Source organism: Balaenoptera physalus (assembly GCF_965194825.1).
Source record: "Balaenoptera physalus genome assembly, chromosome: 20".
Classification (NCBI taxonomy): domain Eukaryota; kingdom Metazoa; phylum Chordata; class Mammalia; order Artiodactyla; family Balaenopteridae; genus Balaenoptera; species Balaenoptera physalus.
In genome coordinates, this window is record NC_138901.1 from 55,239,004 (window position 1) to 55,261,400 (window position 22,397).

At 43.3% G+C, this 22,397-nt stretch overlaps 1 long non-coding RNA gene across 4 annotated transcripts in view; it reads right to left on the reverse strand.

Moving 5' to 3' along the window:
• The window catches only part of LOC309649899, a 309,487-nt gene that overhangs the window by 70,843 nt on the left and 216,247 nt on the right, over positions 1 to 22,397 (reverse strand). For all 4 annotated transcript variants that reach the window (XR_014257347.1, XR_014257348.1, XR_014257349.1 and 1 more), the window contains one exon: positions 333 to 928. This is a non-coding gene — a long non-coding RNA (uncharacterized lncRNA). The remainder of the gene's footprint in view (positions 1 to 332; positions 929 to 22,397) is intronic.

The window sequence follows — 22,397 nt, forward strand, 5'->3', positions numbered from 1 at the left end:
ACTACATCAATGTTATTTGTTAATTGCTTTGCTGATTGATCAGTTTTCTAATAGCACTTCCATGGACTTGGTTCAGTCTTCTATCTTTTTCAACACTTGGAGTTTCACTCTGCAGCCAACTAGATGGGCAAGGTTGGTAGCTGGTGCTAATAAGGGAGGAATGTATATGAGTAAGGACTAATTTTGTAAGTGGCCAGTTCATCATGAATACTTTCTGGCTTTACATAAGCTTATGAGTTTGGGGATTCAGAAAATAAGTATGTGGACCATATGAGTTATTTATTGCTACATTATCATTACCTCAGTGGCTTAGGGCAACAAACACTTATTACCTCATACAATTTCTGAGAGTCAGGTGGTTCTAGCTCAGGTCTCTCATGAGGTTTCAGTCAAGGTGTTGGCTGGGGCTGTAGTCATCTTAAGGCTTAACTGGGGCTGGAGGAACTCACTCACATGGCTGTTGGCTGGAGGTCTGTTTTTCACTGGCTTGTGGCAGGAGAGCTCAGTTTATTGCCATGTGGAGTGCTCCATAGAGTTTCTTTTCTTTTTTTTTTTTTAATAAATTTATTTATTTATTTATTTTTGGCTGCGTTGGGTCTTCAGGCTTCCTCTAGTTGCGGTGAGTGGGAGCTACTCTTCATTGTGGTGCGAGGGCTTCTCATTGCGGTGGCTTCTCTTGTTGCGGAGCACAGGCTCTAGGTGTGCGGGCTTCAGTAGTTGTGGCTCGTGGGCTCTAGAGCACAGGCTCAGCAGTTATGGCGTACAGGCTTAGCCGTTCTGTGGCATGTGGGATCTTCACAGACCAGGGCTCGAAACTGTGTGCCCTTCATTGGCAGGCGGATTCTTAACCACTGCGCCACCAGGGAAGTCCTACAGAGTTTCTTAATTGTCCTCATGACATAACAGCTGACTTCTCCCAGAAAAGCAGCTGAAGAGACACAGAGAGAAGGAGAGAAGGGGAGAGAGAGAGGGAGATGTCTTTTAGCTTCAGAAGTCATATACCATCACTTCTGCCATAGTCTATTGGTTACAAAGACCAACCTTGATACAGTTTGGGAGGAGACTATGCAAGGGCATGAATACCATGAGTTGTGGGTCCCTGGGGACTGTTTTGGAGACTGGCTACCACTGTATGCCCTCTGGCCCCCAACGATTCATATTCCTTCCACATGCCAAATACACTCATCCCCTGTCAGGGCACCCCAAAGTCTAATCCCATTATAGCATCAGCCTGAAGTCCAGAATTTCATCATCTAAATCAGGTCCAGGTATAGATGAGGTTTCTCAAGCATATATTCTATTTTATTTTTAATAAATTTATGTATTTATTTTTTAATTTTTGGCTGCGTTGGGTCTTCATTGCTGTGCATGGGCTTTCTCTAGTTGTGGCAAGCGGGGGCTACTCTTCATTGTGGTGCATGGGCTTCTCATTTTGGGGGTTTCTCTTGTTGCGGAGCACAGGCCCTAGGCGCAGGGGTTTCAGTAGTTGTGGCACACAGGCTCAGTAGTTGTGGCACACGGGCTGTAGAGCACAGGCTCAGTAGTTGTGGCGCACAGGCTTAGTTGCTCCGTGGCGTTTGGGATCTTCCTGGACCAGGGATCGAACCTGTGTCCCCTGCACTGGCAGGCAGATTCTTAACCACTGCGTCACCAGGGAAGTCCCTCAAGTATATATTCTTAAGTACAGTTTCTCCAGTGAAATTCCTCTTCTTCTGAAGACCTGTGGACTAAAGAGAAAGTCATCTGCCTCGCTCCCCCAACATACAGTGGTGGGCTAGGCATAGGATAACATACTCATTCCTATTCAAAAAGCAGGGAGAGGGCAGACAGCAGAAGCAAGAAGAACTACAATCCTGCAGCTTGTGGAACAAAAACCACATTCACAGAAAGATAGACAAGATGAAAAGGCAGAGGGCTATGTACCAGATGAAGGAACAAGATAAAACCCCAGAAAAACAACTAAATGAAGTGGAGATAGGCAGCCTTCCAGAAAATGAATTCAGAATAATGATAGTGAAGATGATCCAGGACCTCGGAATAAGAATGGAGGCAAAGATCGAGAAGATTCAAGAAGTGTTTAACAAAGACCTAGAAGAATTAAAGAACAAACAAACAGAGATGACCAATACAATAGCTGAAATGAAAAATACACTAGAAGGAGTCAATAGCAGAATAACTGAGGCAGAAGAACGGATAAGTGACCTGGAAGACAGAATGGTGGAATTCACTGTTGCAGAACAGACTAAAGAAAAAAGAATGAAAAGAAATGAAGACAGCCTAAGAGACCTCTGGGACAACATTAAATGCAACAACATTCGCATTATAGGGGTCCCAGAAGGAGAAGAGAGAGAGAAAGGACCAGAGAAAATATTTGAAGAGATTATAGTTGAAAACTTCCCTAACATGGGAAAGGAAATAGCCACCCAAGTCCAGGAAGCGCAGACAGTCCCATACAAGATAAACCCAAGGAGAAACACACCAAGACACATAGTAATCAAACTGGCAAAAATTAAAGACAAAGAAAAATTATTGAAAGCAGCAAGGGAAAAACGACAAATAACATACAAGGGAACTCCCATAAGGTTAACAGCTGATTTCTCAGCAGAAACTCTACAAGCCAGAAGGGAGTGGCATGACATACTTAAAATGATGAAAGGGAAGAACCTACAACCAAGATTACTCTACCCGGCAAGGATCTCATTCAGATTCGATGAAGAAATCAAAAGCTTTACAGACAAGCAAAAGCTAAAAGAATTCAGCACCAGCAAACCAGCCCTACAACAAATGCTAAAGGAACTTCTCTAAGTGGGAAACACAAGAGAAGAAAAGGACCTACACAAACAAACCCAAAACAATTAAGAAAATGGTCATAGGAACATACATATTGATAATTACCTTAAAAGGGAATGGATTAAGTGCTCCAACCAAAAGACACAGGCTTGCTGAATGGATACAAAAACAAGACCCATATATATGCTGTCTACAAGAGACCCACTTCAGACCTAGGGACACATACAGACTGAAAGTGAGGGGATGGAAAAAGATATTCCATGCAAATGGAAATCAAAAGAAAGCTGGAGTAGCAATACTCATATCAGATAAAATAGACTTTAAAATAAAGAATGTTACAAGAGACAAGGAAGGACACTACATAATGATCAAGGGATCAAGCCAAGAAGAAGATATAACAATTATAAATATATATGCACCCAACATAGGAGCACCTCAATACATAAGGCAACTTGCTAACAGCTATAAAAGAGGACATCCACAGTAACACAATAATAGTGGGGGACTTTAACACCTCACCTACACCAATGGACAGATAATCCAAACAGAAAATTAATAAGGAAACCCAAGCTTTAAAAGACACAATAGACCAGATAGATTTAATTGATATTTATAGGACATTCCATCCAAAAACAGCAGATTACACTTTCTTCTCAAGTGCGCACAGAACATTCTCCAGGAGAGATCACATCTTGGGTCACAAATCAAGCCTCAGTAAATTTAAGAAAATTGAAATCATATCAAGCATCTTTTCTGACCACAACGCTATGAGATTAAAAATCAATTACAGGGAAAAAAACGTAAAAAATACAAACACTTGGAGGCTAAACAACACGCTACTAAATAACCAAGAGATCACTGAAGATATCAAAGAGGAAATCAAAAAATACCTAGAGACAAATGACAATGAAAACACGACGATTCAAAACCTATGGGATGCAGCAAAAGCAGTTCTAAGAGGGAAGTTATAGCAATACAAGCCTACCTCAAGAAACAAGAAAAATCTCAAGTAAACAATCTAACCTTACACCTAAAGGAACTAGAGAAAGAAGAACAAACAAAGCCCAAAGTTAGCAGAAGGAATGAAATCATAAAGATCAGAGCAGAAATAAATGAAATAGAAACAAAGAAAACAATTGCAAAGATCAATAAAACTAAAAGCTGGTTCTTTGAGAAGATAAACAAAATTGATAAACCATTAGCCAGACTCATCAAGAAAAAGAGGGAGAGGACTCAAATCAATAAAATTAGAAATGAAAAAGGAGAAGTTACAATAGACATGGCAGAAATACAAATCATCCTAAGAGACTACTACAAGCAACGCTATGCCAATAAAACGGACAATCTGGAAGAAATGGACAAATTCTCAGGAAGGTATAACCTTCCAAGACTGAACCAGGAAGAAATAGAAAATATGAACAGACCAATCACAAGTCATGAAATAGAAACTGTGATTAAAAATCTTCCAACAAACATAAGTCCAGGACCAGATGGCTTCACAGGTAAATTCTAACAAACATTTAGAGAAGAGCTAACACGCATCCTTCTCAAACTCTTCCAAAAAATTGCAGAGGAAGAAACACTCCCAAACTCATTTTACGAAGCCACCATCACCCTGATACCAAAACCAGACAAAGATACTACAAAAAAAGAAAATTACAGACCAATATCACTGATGAATATAGATGCAAAAATCCTCAACAAAATACTAGCAAACAGAATCCAACAACACATTAAAAGGATCATACACCACGATCAAGTGGGATTTATCTCAGGGATGCAAGGATTCTTCAGTATATGCAAATCAATCAATGTGATACACCATATTAACAAACTGAAGAATAAAAACCAGATGATCATCTCAATAGATGCAGAAAAAGCTTTTGACAAAATTCAACACCCATTTATGATAAAAACGCTCCAGAAAGTGGGCATAGAGGGAACCTACCTCAACATAATAAAGGCCACATACGACAAACCCACAGCAAACATCATTCTCAATGGTGAAAAACTGAGAGCATTTCCTCTAAGATCAGGAACGAGACAAGGATGTCCACTCTCACCACTATTATTCAACATAGTTTTGGAAGTCCTAGCCATGGCAATCAGAGAAGAAAAAGAAATAAAAGGAATCCAAATTGGAAAAGAAGAAGTAAAACTGTCACTGTTTGCAGATGACATGATACTATACATAGAGAATCCTAAAGAGACCACCAGAAAACTACTAGAGCTAATCAATGAATTTGGTAAAGTTGCAGGATACAAAATTAATGCACAGAAATCTCCTGCATTCCTATACACTAATGATGAAAAATCCGAAAGAGAAATTAAGGAAACACTCCCATTTACCATTGCAACAAAAAGAATAAAATACCTAGGAATAAACCTACCTAGGGAGACAAAAGACCTGTATGCAGAAAACTATAAGACACTGATGAAAGAAATTAAAGATGATACCAACAGATGGAGAGATATACCATGTTCTTGGATTGGAAGAATCAATATTGTGAAAATGACTATACTACCCAAAGCAATCTACAGATTCAATGCAATCCCTATCAAATTACCAATGGCATTTTTTACAGAAGAAGAACAAAAAATCTTAAAATTTGTATGGAGACACAAAAACCCTGAGTAGCCAAAGCGGTATTGAGGGAAAAAAACGGAGCTGGAGGAATCAGACTCCCTGACTTCAGACTATACTACAAAGCTACAGTAATCAAGACAATATGGTACTGGCACAAAAACAGAAACATAGATCATTGGAACAAGATAGAAAGCCCAGAGATAAACCCACACACCTATGGTCAACTAATCTATGACAAAGGAGGCAAAGATATACAATGGAGAAAAGACAGTCTCTTCAATAAGTGGTGCTGGGAAAACTGGACAGCTACATGTAAAAGAATGAAATTAGAATATTCCCTAACAGCATACACAAAAATAAACTCAAAATGGATTCGAGACCTAAATGTAAGACCGGACACTATAAAACTCTTAGAGGAAAACATAGGAAGAACACTCTTTGACATAAATCACAGCAAGATCTTTTTTGATCCACCTCCTAGAGTAATGGAAATAAGAACAAAAAAATAAACACATGGGACCTAATGAAACTTAAAAGTTTTTGCACAGCAAAGGAAACCATAAACAAGATGAAAAGACAACCCTCAGAATGGGAGAAAATATTTGCAAACGAATCAACGGACAAAGGATTAATCTCCAAAATATATAAACAGCTCAGGCAGCTCAATATTAAAGAAACAAACAACCCAATCCAAAAATGGGCAGAGGACCTAAATAGACATTTCTCCAAAGAAGATATACAGATGGCCAAGAAGCACATGAAAAGCTGCTCAACATCACTAATTATTAGAGAAATGCAAATCAAAACTACAATGAGGTATCACCTCACACCAGTTAGAATGGGCATCATCATAAAATCTACAAACAACAAATGCTGGAAAGGGTATGGAGAAAAGGGAACCCTCTTGCACTGTTGGTGGGAATGTAAATTGAAACAGCCACTATGGAGAATAATATGGAGGTTCCTTAAAAAACTAAAAATAGAACTACCATAGGACCCAGCAATCCCACTACTGGGCATATACCCAGAGAAAACCGTAATTCAAAAAGACACATCCACCCCAATGTTCACTGCAGCACTATTTACAATAGCCAGGTCATGGAAGCAACCTAAATGCCCATCGACAGACGAATGGATAAAGAAGTTGCGGTACATATATACAATGGAATATTACTCAGCCATAAAAAGGAACGAAACTGAGTCATTTGTTGAGACGTGGATGGATCTAGAGACTGTCATACAGAGTGAAGTAAGTCAGAAAGAGAAAAACAAATATCGTATATTAACGCATGTATGTGGAACCTAGAAAAATGGTACAGATGAACCGGTTTGCAGGGCAGAAGTTGAGACACAGATGTAGAGAACAAACGTATGGACACCAAGGGGGGAAAACCGCGGTGGGGTGGGGGTGTGCTGAATTGGGCAATTGGGATTGACATGTATACACTGATGTGTATAAAATTGATGACTGATAAGAAAAAAAAATGGCATGTGATACTTAACAAAGGAAATAAACACACACACATACACACACACAAACACACACACACACACACGTAGAAAAAAACAAAAACAAGATACATGCACTCCAATGTTCACTGCAGCACTATTTACAACAGCCAGACATGGAAGCAACCTAAATGTCCATTGACAGAGGAATGGATAAAGAAGATGTGGTACATATATACAATGGAATATTACTCAGCCATAAAAAGAAATGAAATAATGCCATTTGCAGCAACATGGATGGACCTAGAGATTATCATTCTAAGTGAAGTCAGACAGAGAAAGACAAATATCATATATCACTTACATGTGGAATTTAGGAAGATGATACAAATGAACTTATTTACAAAAGAGAAACAGACTCACAGACTTCAAAACCAAGACTTTGGTTACCAAAGGGGAAAGTGGTGGCGGGGGGGGGGGGGGGTGGAGAATAAATTAGGACGTTGGGATTAACATACACACACTACTATATATAAAATAGATAACCAACAAGGACCTACTGTACAGCACAGGGAACTCTACTCAATATTCTGTAATAACCTATATGGGAAAAGAATCTGAAAAAGAATGGATACATGTATAACTGAACCACTCTGCTGTACACCTGAAACTAACACAACATTGTAAATCAACTATACCTCAATATAAAATAAAAATTAAATTTAAAAAGAGGTAATTATTATGGATGGTTATACCATTTATGCAAAAATAAAGTACAAATTTAAATTGTCAAAAAAATTTTCCCCTCAACTTGTTATTTTGAAAAATTTTAAACCTGCAGAAAAGCTGAAAGAACAGTACAGTATATAACCTTTCCATGGATTGACCAATTAACCTTTGCCATGTGAGTTTTTATCTCTGTAACTACGTCTGTATCTACGTGTAGACGTGTATTTACACATGCACGTATGTCTCTATAATCAATACATTTATATCTATACACATTTTTTTGTTGTTGGATCACATAAAAGTTGCAGACAGCATCGCCCCTCACCTCTAAACTCTTCAGCATTATCTCCTAAGATGAAGGACATTTTTCTACATAATCACAATACCACTAACAAACCTAAGAAAAGTAACAGTAATTCAATAGTACCAACTATATACAGTTGACCCTTGAACAACGTGGGGGGTTAGGGGTGCCAACCCTCTGAGCAGTCAAAACAGAGTTGGCCCTCTGCATCCGAAGTTCTGCATCTGAGGAGTCAACCAACCTCAGATCATGTATTACTGTAGTATTTACAAGTGGAAAAAAAAGTGTGTAAGTGGACCCATGCAGTTGAAATCCTCATTGTTCAAGGGTCAGCTGTAGTGTGGTATTCAAATTTCCTTATATTTTTAAAAAATGTCTTTTACAGCTGTTTGTTTTTTAGGTGGAGGGGGCTTAAGGATCACCACAAGGACAAAGGTGCATAGGTGTGAAAACTCCTGCAATAGTGATTTTTCAAAAATGCAAAGAACCTGAATCCTGGAAGCTGTAGATAGGTAAAGTTGACTGACATTGACCCTGAGGAAGACGCCAGAACAGAAAATTTTCTAATTTAAATTGTATTCTGAATGGATAATATATTCACTTGGTTCAAAACTCAAGAGGTACAAAACGTTTGTTGAAAAGTCTTCTTGCCCCTGTTCTCTAGTCACCCAGACTTTTTTACCTGAGCAGCCAGTATTAGCAGTTTTATATTTTCTTCCAGAGATAATGTATGCATACACAAGCAAATATGAAAATACTTCCCTTTTTCACACAAGTAGTAGTGTTTTATCACTTAATATAAATCATATAATTTCACTAAGTCATGGGGTTGATTCCTTTGACAAATACTGAGTACCAGTTATGTACTAGGTACTGCTCTCTCATTAATACATATATTTTGAAATAATTATAGATTCACAGGAGGTTGCAAAGTCTAGAGGGGGTGGGAGTGACAAAGCCCCCTTCGCCATTTTTCCCAGCTTTACATGTTTATAGTACAATATTAAAACCAGGAATTTAATGTTGGTATAGCAATAGGCACCTGTTTTACCAACTGGAGATGGAGCAGTGAACAGCCCTCAAGCAGGGCGGGGTAGATAAATACGTAAAATGTATGTTAGGTGGTGGTGACGTGTCCAGTGGGAAAACAAGGAAAGAGGAATAGGTTTGTGTGGGTGTTTTTCAATATTTTATTATGAAAATTTTCAGACGTTAAGAAAAGTTGAAAGAATTATACTGAGAATACCCATATATCTACATGTTACTGCATTTGTGTGTGTGTGTGTGCGCGCACATGCAAATTTTAAGTAGGGTGGTCAAGGAAGGTCTTGCTGAGAATGTGATAGTGAAATAAAGACCCAAAGGAGTCCAGTGGTTAGGACTTGGCGCTTTCACTGCTGAGGGCATGGGTTTGATCCCTGGTTGGGGAACTAAGATCCCTCAAGTCTTGTGGCCAAAAAAAGAAAAGAAAAAAAAAGATCCAAAGGAGTTGGGGGGGTGGGGGGAAAGACCATGGGTTTCTGGGGGAAGAGTTTTCCAGGCCGAGGGCACAGCAATTAGAAGGTCCTGAAGTGGGAACATTCTTGGGGTGTTGAGGGAAAGCAGGGAGGCCAGGGAGCTTGAAAAAGAGGCGATGAAGTCAGAGGTAATAGGGTGTCTTTTGACTGCTTATAGTGGTTTTTGCCAGGTTGAACATTTTTATTTTTATTAATTGCATTTATCAATAAGTCTTTTAAAGCTCCTAGGTTTTGCGTCATACTTTTAAAAAGCCCTCACCATTCTGAGATTGTTAGAAGATTCTCACTTCCTTTTCTAGTATTTTTAAGATCCCATCCTTTCATAATATTAATTCTTTTATGACTTTAGTTTTTATATTTAAATCTTTCATCCATTTGGAATTTATCATAGTGTAAGGCATGAGGTACAGATCTGGCTTTACTGTTTTGTCCAAATGTCATTTATTAAACAACCCACCTTTCCCTGATTTGAAATGCCACCTTTGCTACACTCTAAATTCCTGTACGTGTGTATTTGGGTCTATTTCTTGACCTAGTGTTCTACTCCATTGATCTGCCTGTGCACACTTATTGATTGTGGCTTTATGATATGTTCCAATATCGGGTAGGAAGAGTAGGTTACTAAAGTGTGTTTAAGCTTGACCAAAATAACTGGTAGGAACCAGAATGGGTTCACAATTCAGAACAGGGCCTATCAGACTAGCCCTTCTGGGTTTCTGGATCGATAGCCCAGGAAATGGGGAGAGTGCTTGACTTCAGCAAGCTCTTCATCAGTCTCCCAATATGCTTGTGGCCAGTGTAGCGAATGGTGGCCACATATTAGGAGAGTTAAATTATTCAAGCAGTTAATAATCATACCCAAAGGACAATAGAGCAGGGTCATCCTGGAGATTTCTTGGGCTGTGTTCCAGACCTTGCTCAAAATTCCTCTAAGTAACGTGGATGGAGAGCTGTGTACTAAATTTTCGTGGGACACAAAGTCGGAAGGCTAGCATGTATTTGGAATTGTCTGACAAGGATTTTTTTTAAAGTTGCATGGTAGAATTTCATAGGGGTCAGAATATGGTTCTGTCTTTGGGCTTCTCAAGCAACTGCATAGTATAGGAAGTTGTGGTTTAGCAGAAAGAGGGGGATACAGAGATGGGTGGGGGCTTAGGAGAGCCTGGATCAGGTGACAAAAGGGGGGGTGGGGATGTGGGTGGATGGGTTAGTGGGGGGCCTTGAAAGATCTGCCCAGGAGTTTGGGCTTTTCTCTAGGTGGCAGGGATTCCTTTAACGTTTAACCTGGAGGAGGGAAGCGACAAGTTCTATCTTCCATCAGCTTTGGCAGCCCGTGGAGGAGAGCAGGAGCCTGAGGGGTCAGGGAGGAAATGAACACTGGTGTAGGTGGCGGATGTTGAAGCGTGACTTTGGGCCGTGGCCATGGGCAGGGACGCGCAGGGCGGGCTGTCGGCTGTCTAAGAGTGCCCTTTGGCCTGCTCTCTGGTATCCGTGAATGCTTCAGTTCTGGGGACTCTTGCCAAAGGCTGGCTGGGCCTTGCCTGGGGACAGTCTCGAAGTCTTTCCACTTTTTCCCAGGAAGCAGATTAGTCTTCTGCCATCTCTCAGTACCATGTGTCAGTGTCATTGCTTACAATCCCCCAGAGATGGGGCTTTGAGAGGATAGCTAGCTAGAAACTATAGATAATCCCCCAAACGGCAGGGCCTATGGCCAAGATTGAAGTAATTTGGGGGTTCTTGAGCGCTTATGGGGTACAAGCAGGGTAGCAGGCATTGCGGAAACAAATAATACATTATTTGAGATCCTTCTCTAAAGGGATTCACAACCTGGCAATAATTAGAACACTTTGAGCAGTTCCTCTAGGATAGCAAGCAGCTGGATATGTGGGGTTTGGAGCTCAGGAGAGGGATCGGGGCTGCAGAGAGATTTGGGAGGGGGTAAGTCACCCCAGGAATATGATTTGAGTGAAAAAAGTAGGCTGTGTATGGAACTCAGAAAACACCAACATTTTAAGGGCAAGAGGAGCCTGTAAAGAAGAGTGAAGGGAACTTGGAGAGGGTGATGTCCCAGAAAACGAGAGAAGAGCTTCAAACGGGAGAGGGAAAGCATCAGTGCTGCTGAGAAACGTCCATGGGATTTGTCAGTGATCAGTGGGTTTGGGCAGAGCAGTCTCAGAAGGGTGGTGGGGGCAGAACTCAGTGGGGGAGTTGGAAGGCGAGAAAAGGGGGAGAGCAAGATTCTGCACAGGAAGGAGAGGGGAGAAGATGGGGTAGTGAGGGCGTTGGCCACGGGCAGGCTCTGTACCACCCCGATCTCCACCCAGGCACTGTGGCCACTGTGCAGGCCACTGCCCACCCCGCTCTGCTCCTGGCGCGTTCTCTGCACGCTTTCTGTCTGCTGCGGAGGGCCAGCTCCTCAGCCTCGCGCATGATTCCTGTCACAACCTCCAGGGAGAGGCAGAGCTCCCCAGGCAGGTCTCAGGCTCTGGTCACCCCTAACAGAGGCAGAGAGCTGACGTTTTCACAGGGGCTTTGGACATCCCATCTAAAATCACCTCTCCTGGGACTTCTCTGGCGGTCCAGTGGGTAAGACTATGCACTTCCACTGTAGGGGGCAAGGGTTCGATCTGTGGTTGGGGAACTAAGATCCCACATGCCGCGTGGCACGGCCAAAAAATTAAAGAGAAAATAAAATCACCCCCTCCTGTCCCCACCTGCCATCATCAAGCCCTTCCCCTGCTTCCCCCCACGCTCCACTTTGTAGCACTTAGCACCACCTGACATACGCGATTTAGTATGAGTTTATTTGGAGCTGTCACCTCCCAGCAGAATGTAAAGCACCATCAGAGCAGAGACTCTTATGTTGTGGTTTGTCCACCGCAGTATTGCCAAGTCCCAGATTCCTGGTTTGAGGCGGGGGGCTCAGTCACCACCAAATGAATGAACAAGTGAATGAGTCACTGAGGAGGAATCCCTGAAGGGACCTGGGAGGTGTCACAAGCACAGATAACTGAGGTTCCCCTCAGTCCCTTCCGGAGCTGAAAGTGCGCGACAAGCAAGCCTCACCCACAACCTGATAAGCTTTGCAAGAGCCAGCTCTCCAACTGACGGGCGTGTTTGTAGAAGGTTCAGCAGAGTTTATCCTGTCAGGCTGAGGTCACCCAGCGTTCTTCTCACACAGCGCCTGTCCCAGCCCTCTCCCTCTGAAAAGGCTGAAGGCAACAACAGAGCACGGGCTGGGGCTGTAGGGCCCCTGGGACTGCGCTGCCCCTGCCCCCTGCAAGCCAAGGAGACCCTTCCAGGGGCAGCTCTCAGGGCACAGATCCTGTGGGGCCCACGGGGGCCACCTCCCGGGCCTCTGTCTCCCCAGGGTCACACTGATCTCCAGTCCACGTGCCTGGTTCACTCTCCCCCTTTCAGGTCTCTACCTGCCCCGGGCCCAGGTGGAGAGCTGCTTTCAGATGCCAAGGGTGCTGCAACCTGCCCAGCGGACTTCCCTAAACACTCTCTCATCTGTAGCACCTCCTGCATAAGGCTCGGGTGCTATGTATTCTTTTCTCCCTGTGATTCCTGGCAAACGCTGGGCCTGGAGGAGTCATTAGTAAACGGTAAGTAAACAGATCCTGTGTGTGATCCAGAGTTCAAGAGGAAGCTGCCCGCTTTCAGTCCTTTGTGATTATACTTGGTCTCCCTAATCTCATGCTGCTCTGATGTTTCCCAATTTGATAACTCAGTTTTGCCCCAGATTTCTTCACCTCTCTGACCCCTCTCAGTCTACCCTCTTCTTTGTTTCCCCAGCTCCCATGTGGTGGCACATCGCTTAAGCCACACTTTTTTTTTTTTTTTTGGCTGCACCCCGCGGTATGCAGGATCTTAGCTCCCCGACCAGGGATCGAACCTGTGCCCCCTGCAGTGGAAGCACAGGGTCTTAACCACTGGACCACCAGGGAAGTCCCTTAGGCCACTTTTTTGAGTCTTAAACACCAAGAATCTGCACCCATTTACATGTTGATCATTTCAGTCCCTGCCAACCAGCCTGGAGGTTACTTGCCTTCATTTATCACACTCCACGAACCATCTCTGTTTCTCTCTGCTTCCAGCGAGCCATTCACTCACTCACTGCTTCCGCAACACGCGCTACACCTGTAATGTACTTCCTGTAGGCCACACGTGATGCCGAATGCTAGAAGGAACACAAAGGAGAACTACCCAGTCACTGTCTCCAAGGACATCTCAGGCTCCTGGGGAAGAGGAAGCTAAATAGAAGAATGCCAGGAAGTGAATTTGTTCTGTAATCATAGAGCGCAGTGGGAGCCCTGGAAGAGAGCTGTTGGGTCCATGAGGGGGTAGGGATAGTGGGGAGATGTAAGGGCATAAGGGCTTTCGAGAGCAGTGTCTGTTGTCTGGGGGACAGACATTCTGGATAAAAGGTTGGGAAACTCCACCAACCCAAGTGACTGGAGCCAAGAAGAAAGGACATTTCACATTAAAAATTTTTTTCATATCCATAGAAAACTTAACAGAATAGCAGTACAACAGACACCCATATACCTTTCACTTAATCAAATATTGATATTTTGTCACATATGCTTTTTCTATACCTTGAACCATTTGGGAGTAAGTTGTATCATCATGATACTTTACACTTCAATACTCCCACATGCCTAAATATTTATATGGTATTTCCTAAGATTAAGGATGTTCTCTTACACAGTCATGATATGATTATCAGTCAAGAAATTTAACAATTGAGAGACTACTATTACCTAATATGTTGCCCATATTTGCAATTCCTCAATTGTCCCACTAGTTTCCATTACAGCTGTTTGTGAATTTCACATTTTTATGTCACTAAGTCATGGTATGTTGACGCATCTGTGACCTGAACTCTATCCCTTGTCCCATTCCTGAGTCTCCTCCCTTCCCTGACTTATATCCATATACATATAGGTCACCTATATCCATTCACGGCCCTTAGTAGGATCTCTGCAGCATGGGCCACCTCTGCTAACTCCTGCTTTGCTGTTAAAGCATTAGATTCTAGAATTAGTATTTACTTCTTCCTTTCTCTTCGATCAAAAGCAAAAATAATCCCAACTAACAAGAGGTTCATAACTTTTTACTAAAAAGATGCCTTTCAAACAACAATGCCATATATTTCAGACAAAGATAAGGTCCAGGTTGTGGGGAGGGCTGACACACTATCAAGCTCCCACCAAGCATCTCTCTCTTCTCATCTGGTCCCACAGTCATGAAGGGTGGGGCCCTTGACCACTGGAATGAGACACACACACAAACACCTAACCTAGATTCATCAACTGCATCACTTCCTCAGTTTTCCCAGAACACTGAGGTTGGCACTCAAAAAGACCTCTGAAAAAGACCTCAGGCTGATTAGGTGATACAACTGCTCTTGTAACAACACAGTAGGCATTCATATTTTTGTCGAATGAATGAAACATATAAAGGAATGGTTGGAGATGCCAGGAATTGACCGGACAGCAGGCAGTGGGAAAAGAAAGTTTGGGATTGGTTTGAGCCATTCTATATTTTTTTTCTTCCAGTTTTATTGAGATAAAACTGACATATAGAACTGGATAAATTTAAGGTGTACAGCATAATGATTTGACTTACATATATCATGAAATGATGATCACAATAAGTTTAGTGAACATCCATCATCTCGTATAGATACAAAATTAAAGAAATAAAAAGTATTTTTCCTTGTGATGAGAACGCAGGATTTACTTTCTTAACTTTCATATATAACTTACAGCAGTGTTATTTCTCATGTTGTACATTACATCCCTAGTACTTATTTATCTTATAACTGGAAGTTTGTACCCTTTGACTGCCTTCATCCAATTCCCACCTGCCCCAGTAACCACAAATCTGATCTCTTTTTCTATAAGAGAGTTTCTTTTTGAAGTACAGTTGACCTACGACACTATGCTAGTTCCTGTTACACAACATACTTATTCGATATTTCTATACATTTCAACATGATCACCATGATAAGACTAGTTATGATATCTTACCATACAAAGATATTACAGAGATATTGGGACTTCCCTCATGGCACACTGGTTAAGAATCTGCCTGCCAGTGCAGGGGACACGGGTTGAAGCCCTGGCCTAGGAAGATCTCTCATGCCACAGAGCAACTAAGCCCGTGCGCCACAACTACTGAGCCTGCGCTCTAGAGCCTGCAAGCCATAACTACCGAAGCCCCCGCGCCTAGAGCCCGTGCTCTGCAGCAAGAGGAGCCACCGCAATGAGAAGCCCGCGCACCACAACAAAGAGAAGCCCCCCGCTTGCTGCAACTAGAGAAAGCCTGCGCGCAGCAACGAAGACCCAACGCAGCCATTAAATAAATAAATAAATAAATACTCAAATCAAAATAAAACAACAAAAAAAGAAGGCGGTGGGCATTCCAAGAAGACTGCCCAGATTGTCTACATTGCTAGACATGCCCAGCCCTAACCACCATATGGATGGAACATTAACCCAAGGGTGACCAGAAGGGACCATAAAAGAAGCCCGGTTTCTTTCCCCCCTGTGCAGACCCTCTCTTGGTCTCACCCGCTGCTCCCTTGCAGTGTATCCGATAAATCTCGCTTTCTACCCTCACTTCTGACTCAATAAATTCTTTTACCACCCGCGTTGCCGGCCCCTTCACTGCACTCTGTGGCATTTTGGTGGCCCCTACGGGGAGTGCCTCTCTCTCCTCTCTGTGCCTTTTCTGATCGTCTTCCAACACGCAGTGATCGGCCTACTGGGCCTACTGACTTGGGGCAATTGAAGGTCCCCGGCAGGGGCTACTCCTCAGTGAGACCGGAAGCCCTCCGGGTCGGGACTCTGACCCGCTGGCACCCTAAGGGATACGGTCTCTTCTTCTCTTCAACACCGCGGATGGTCTGAGGTCCCTGGAGACCCGGGATGGCGCACCCTGGCCAAGGAGACTGTTCGGACGTAAAACCTGGCCCCATACGGATCGACAGTCCCTGCCCAATCAGGTGGAAGTGTCCTTTGGCCCTAGCCTTGGGACTCCTCACTTCCAACGCCTGGTGCAGTTGGCAGCGGCAGCTCGTCTGGGGCGAATCCAGGCACGCTGTGAGATCCCCTTTTCCTTTCCATTCTCCCTTGAGGACCATCCATCCTGATCCACCAACATCTCCAGGTACTTCAAACCAGTCGAGTCACCACAAAACCAGCGAGTTTCCCTTCTCGGCTGGCCCGAGACCACTTTCCACTCCCTCCTCTTGGGCTGTTCACCCTTAAGGCCCGACACCTGTTGGCTGGGTGTCAGGAGGCCTCTGTCAGACAGAGCATGCCTGCAGAGGTCCTCTATTCTGTGGGGGGAGGTGGCGCCCCAGTCTAGAGCGCAACCTCAGGTCCCTTGCGGACACTACAGAGGCCCATCTCCCTCTAGGGACAACTTTTGGGCAGATGCTGTGTTTGGTTACGATCCAATATGGGTCTAACACCCTCTATTCCTGCTGAGTCACCTTTGGGATGTATTTTTAAAAACTGGACTAAATTTGATCCCCAAACTCTCAAAAAGAAACGGCTAATATTCATTGCTAGATCAGGAGGTCTGGCCCCTCGATTGATCCCTAAACTATAACACTATCCTGCAGCTTTATCTCTTTTGTCGTAAACTTGGGAAGGACTCTGAGGTCCCCGACATTCAGGGCTTCATGGCCCTGTCACAAAACCCCAAAATATGACAAAGTGGTCTCATGTGTCTCTCCAAATTCTGCTCTTAGGCCTGACACCGATATTGTCCACGACCCCTCCTTCAATCTCTCCTGCACTCCTCTGCCACCTGTTCCCCTCCCACCACTCCTCCTCCCTACCCCGACGTCCTCTCGCCTCCCCACACCCATTCAGGACCATGTAAGCCCAGAGGGACTAGCTATTCTGGCCATTCACTTTATCAGCCAAGCTTCATCTGATATCAGACAAAAACTCCAAAAACTTGAACAGGGACCCCAAACTCCCTTTGCTGTCCTATTGGATACAGCCTTTAAGGTCTTTAATAACTGGGAGGAGGCCTTGAGAGCCCAGAGGGCTAAACAGGAAGATGAAAGATAAATGGCAGGCCCAATATATGCAGCCGCGATTGTTAGTTCCCTGTCCATTTTGGGCACTCCCGTGGCTCACCCCAGCCAATCAAAGGGGACAGCCGCCCCGGCCCGTTCCTGCTCCTGCTGCGGCCAACCAGAGCACTTCAGTCGGGAATGTTCTAGGCCTCAGGGCTACAAGCCCTAACGGCAAGCAAAGTGGCCACTGGAAACGGACTGTCCCCCTCTCCCTCAAGGGGGAGGGCCATCCTCCACCCAAAGGCCCCATGCACCACTGGGAGGCCCCCGAGCTCCAAGAGCCCCTCCCCAGGGACAAATGCCCTTGATGCTTTTCCTGGACCACAAAGAGCCATATGAGGAACCTCTCCTGTTGCAGGACTGACAGGGTCCAGGGGTTATATAGGCTCCCATGTTTTCCATCTCTATGGAAGAGCCCTGGGTGACCCTTGATGTGGCAGGGACCAAAATTACTTTCCTCATGGATACAGGGGCCACATATTCCGCGCTGACCCCTTTTTCTGGTCCAACCTCTCCGTCCTTGATCTCCCTCACCAGCACTGACGGCAAACCACAAGCGGCCCATTCTACACCTCCCTTGACTTGCATGATAGACACACACCTTTTTACTCATTCCTTTCTGGTCTTGCCTCCCTGCCCTATCCCCCTTCTGGGCCAAGACATTATGTCTAAACTACAGGCTCATTTGCGCTTTCTTGAGACCCACCGGCCCTCATGGCACTCTTCACACCAGATTCCTTTTCCCACATAAATCCCTCTTTATCCTTCTCCTGGCAGGGCCACCTTTGTTTAATTTACTTGTTCATTTTGTCTCCAATAGACTTCATTCCATCAAGGTACAAATGGTGATAAGACAAGGATTCCAACCTCTACAATCAATACAGTTGACTACTCTTGAACAGGACTCCCAGAATTTCTACTCACACAAAATCCCATAGCCCCATGGCCGATCAGCAAAGCCAACCGGGATCCCAAGTTGCCCCTTCTCAGCATGAAGTAGCCCGAGATGATGTCGTTGCCCAGATGTCAATGATCTGACTTTGCTGATCTGTCAGGGGGGAAATGTGGAGCTTAACAATAGAACAGTCACCTTAGGCAGGGGAGGTCATTTCAAGATAAGGCAATCGCATCATCCCCCAATGGAAAATTACCAGCAGCCACAAGCAGTGGGCATTCCAGGATGACTGAGTTACGACATACCCAGCCCTAATCACCATATGGGTGGAACATTAACCCAAGGTTGACCAGAAGGGACCATAAAAGAAGCCCAGTTTCTCTCCCCCCGTGCAGACCCTCTCTTGATCTTGCCTGCTGCTCCCTTGCAGTGTATCCGATAAATCTTGCTTCCTACCCTCGCTTTTTTAAAAAATTTTATTTATTTATTTATTTTTGGCTGTGTTGGGTCTTCGTTGCTGTGCATGGGCTTTCTCCAGTTGCAGCGAGTGGGGGTCTACTCTTCGTTGTGGTGTACAGGCTTCTCATTGCAGTGGCTTCTCTTGTTCCAGAGCATGAGCTCTAGGCACGTGAGTTTCAGTAGTTATGGCACGTGGGCTCAGTAATTGTGGCTCAAGGGCTCTAGAGCGCAGCCTCAGTAGTTGTGGTGCATGGGCTTAGTTGCTCCGCGGCATGTGGGATCTTCCTGGACCAGGGCTCGAACCCGTGTCCCCTGCATTGGCAGGCAGATTCTTAACCACTGTGCCACCAGGGAAGTCCAACCCTCGCTTCTTTTACCACCTGTGTTGCTGGCCCCATCACTGCACTCCATGGCAACGTCTTCAGCATTCATCTATTGCACATGTATATTAAAATTCAACAGTGACTTCTGGTAAGCACAAAACAGCCTATCTTTCCCACTGATTACAACTAAGAACTGTGAATAAAATACAAGATGCAACTAACTACTTGAGTCTGTAAAGTTAAGGCTGGCATGCAGATTGGGAGGAGAGCCAAAACTTGAAGAATCACATGTAACTGGGGTGAGTTACCATGATTATTTTATTCTTTTATCTCCTGGCTTTGACCTGAGAGTGACCTCAGTGGGGGATTGCACAGCAGGGAGCAGCAGTGAAAACACAGAGAGAAACCCTATCTTTCTGGCCAGAGAACTAAGAGAAGGGGCTCCTACAGCTTGGGAGTCTGGTGGTGACTCCCTCTTTTTCTCTCTTGGTTCTGGCTCAAGGGTGGCCCAAGTCACAGAGTGTACAGCAGTGGGGGCAGCATATAAAACTGAGAGAAAACTCACCTTGATGGCCAGAGGAACCAGAAAAAGGAGACCCTGTGGTCCAAGACTGTAGGGGTGAATCTCCATTATTTTTTCCTCTTTTTCTCTCACCACTTTGCACTGGGGGTAGCCCCAGCCATGAGGAACTGTGTGGCAGCACTGGTGACAAAAACTTGAAGAGAAACCCCTTCTTTCAAGCAGGAGGACTGGAAAAAATAGATCCCTGGAGGTTGGAGAGAGTAAGGAAAGTACTGGAGAGGCTATAGAAAGGAAATCCTAATTCTGTGTATGAATTTACACAAATCCTGGGTTAATCTCGGAGCTGTACATGCATGGAACAGACCTAAAGGAGCATAGCCAAGGCTGAGAACTGAGTTATGATATAAACTACCACCCAAGTCCCAGACTAAGAGACATTCATGTGTGGGACAGACCCAAGGCACCACAGCAAAGGTTTGGAAAACACTTAACACTGAAACCACAGGGCACAGAAGGTGAGACAGAGCTTGATGTCTGAATCTAACCAGGCCAATTATCTGCTAAATCAGAACAAACAAACATCAACATTTTCCAAAGGATTTTGACAGGACTTAGAGTCTCACAACATAAAATTCAAAATGTCCAGGATTCAATCCGAACTTGCTTGACATAAAAAGAATCTGGCAAATAGGACCAATTCTCAAGTGAAAGACAATCAACAGAAGCCAGCTCTAAGATGACTCAGATATTAGAATTATCAGACAAAGACTTGAGAGCAGCTGTTATAACCATGCTTTATGAGGAAAAGATGCTGAATGGAGAGGTTCTCAGAAGAAGAACAGAGATATAAATAAATAAATATTTCCGTTTAGTTCATTTATTTATTTATTTATTGTTGCACTGCATGGCATGCAGCATCTTATTTCTCCAACCAGGGATCGAACCCATGCCCCCTGCAGTGGAAGCGCAGAGTCTTAATCACTGGACTGCCAGGGAAGTCCCAAAATGGAAATTTTAGAATGGAAAGATTCAATATCTGAAATAAAAAATTCACTGGAGGAGCTCAACAGTGGAATGGAGGTGGCAGAAAAGAGTCAATGAACAGTCACACATTTTCCAATCTGATGAACATAAAGGAAAAAAGATTAAAAAAAAAAACCAATGAATAGAGCCTTAGTGAACTGTGGGACAATATCAACAGTTCTAACATTCATATCATTGAAGTCCCACAGACAGAGAAGAAAACATTTGATGCATAAAATATATCTCAAGAAATAATGGATGAAAACTCTCCAAATTTAATGAAAGACATAAATTTACAGATTCAAAGAGTTCAGCAAACCCTGAACGGAATGAACTCAATAAAACCATGCCCAGGCAAGAGTCAAATTACTGAAAATCAAAGATTAAAAACCAAAGCTTCTTTAAAGTAACCAGAGAACAAGGGCTCATTACATATAGAAGAGGAACAATACGCATGATTGTGAATTTCTCACTAGAAGCAAAGAAGCTAGAAGACAGCTGAATGACATCTTTAAAGAGTTTAAAGAAAAGAACTGTCTACCCAGAATTCTATTTCCAGTGAAAACATATGTCAGGAATGATGACAAAGTGAAGACATTTAGATGGAGGAAAACTATGAGAATTTGTTGTCATCAGACCTGTTCTATAAGAAACGGTAAAGGAAGTTTTAGGCTGAAGGAAAATGATACCAGAGGGAAACCTGTAACTTCAGGAATAAAGGAAAAGCAACAGAAATTGTATATATCTGGGTAATATATTTTTCTATTTTTCTCCTTTTAAGTTACTTAAAATACGTATTACCTGTTTATTTATTTTTAAATTTTCATTTATTTATTTTATTTATTTTGGCTGTGCCAGGTCTTAGTTGCAACACACGGGATCTTTTAGTTGCAGCATGTGGGATCTTTTTAGTTGCGGCACGCAGACTTCTTAGTTGCGGCATGCATGTGGGATCTAGTTCCCTGACTAGGGATTGAACCCGGGCCACCCTGCATTGAGAGCATGGAGTCTTACCCACTGGACCAACAGGGAAGATCCTGTATTAACTGTTTAAAGCAAAAATTAGTACATTTGTCTAGTGGGGTGTTCCATGTATGTAGATGTAATGTATATGACAAGTATAACATAAAAGTGGATGAAGGGACCTAACCTATATGGTTGTAAGGCTTCTATATTTTACTTCGGGTGGTAACAATATTAACTCTCAGTCTACTGTGAAAGGTTAAGTATGTATATCATAATTCCCAGAGCAACTCCTGAAAAACAAAGTCATATAGCCCCAAAGCCAATAGGTAAATTAAGATGCAATAATAAATACTCAAATAACCCAAAAGTAAACAGAAAAGGGGGAAGAAAACATAAAACACAGAAAATAAAATGGTAGACTTGAATTCAACCATATTAATAATTATATCAGATGTAAATTATATCAGCTGTAAATTATATCAGATATAATTAATAATTATATCAGATGTAAATAATTATATCAGATGTATATCCCTGGCAGTCCAGTGGTTGAGACTTCACGCTCTCACTGTGGAGGGCCTGGGTTCGATCCCTGGTCAGGGAGCTAAGATCCCACAAGCTGTGTGGTGGAAAAAAAAAAGTAAATGGTTAAACACTCCAATTAAAGACAGATGATCAGATTGGATGAATCAAGGTCCAAGTGTATTCTGCTTATAACAAATCCACTT